The following is a 1,280-nucleotide window of genomic DNA, read 5'->3' as shown; positions in this document are numbered from 1 at the left end:
GGGCGGGGCTTAGCTAATGTAAACAACAGATCGCTTCACCCCTGACCCCCGAAATGCAATACATTATTAAAATCAGCAAATTCCATTATTACCGTCCAATTATTTGTATTTGTATTCTAAAAAAAAAAAAAAAAAAAAAAAATCTCGATTTTATTTTTTAATGTTCAATTTGAACTCCTGGAATCTGTTAAATCAAGTGCGTAGGTTTGGTCTCAACATTGGTAGAGACGATATAACAGCATAACCTGCATGTACAATTTTTTCTGGGGATGGGACATTTAAACAGATTATTAAACGAGTGTCAGGCCTACATTTCTCACAAATATGAACCTAACTAATTGATTGTCTGAATGATCAATGCAAAAGAAATCTGTATTGATTTATACTGTACTAACTTTTGTGTGTATTTGTTCAGGTGATACAACGTTTGATTAAAACCTTGGTTTTAAAATAAAAAATTAAGAAACCTTTTGAAGTGCAATTCTCCTGTGGTGGTTGGTTGTGGTATATCTGTGACAGTGGCTGCTGCTGGCCGAAAAAAAAAACTTCAAATATCCCTCCTTTTCGAAGGGGATGGAGGAGGCGGCATGTTGTTGAAATGAATCTTTTAGGGCTGTGTGAGTGTGCCTGTGTGTGTGGTGTCAAATCATCAGTTAATCAAACATGTGTTTGAGGGGGAAAAAATGGAACGGCACATTCAGCAAATGAAAAGGGACAAATTATGTAAGTCTGAACATAATGAAAATAATTCACTTAATAATGGTAGGGGCTATTCTATCCTTACTACATTTTGGAAGACAATCTGATGCAAATATGCAAAAATGATGCATATAAGGATGCTTAAAAGTTGTTGGGGATAATTTGGGCATCATGAAAAGTTAGTATTGTTATGTCCCTACTGTCCCTATGCAAACCTATGCTCTTGGGTTGAATATAGTATATCATAAAACATTTACCTTTATGCGTTATTCACATTATTTTTAAATCCATTTTTTATTTTTTTTATTTTCACTTCTATTATTTTCACATTTTTTACTACTTCATCTCCAGGAAGGTTTTTTTTTTTTTTTGCAATTAACAAATGAAATACAGCATAGTATTGTTTTTGTCCTATAAATGATCACATTACAACTATTGTTGTCAAAGTTTTTCAAAATGACAGCTGAATTTGAACTTTTTTCTTGCATTTAATATATCATTGAAAACAGTGTTTGCATATATTTTACCAAAGGTACATTTTTACCCACAAAGGCCAAATATGACTTATTTATTTTCATACT

The sequence above is a fragment of the Corythoichthys intestinalis genome, chromosome 2, assembly GCF_030265065.1.
Source record: "Corythoichthys intestinalis isolate RoL2023-P3 chromosome 2, ASM3026506v1, whole genome shotgun sequence".
Classification (NCBI taxonomy): domain Eukaryota; kingdom Metazoa; phylum Chordata; class Actinopteri; order Syngnathiformes; family Syngnathidae; genus Corythoichthys; species Corythoichthys intestinalis.
The sequence above is the reverse complement of the archived record's forward strand: the minus strand, read 5'-3'. Positions refer to the sequence as shown.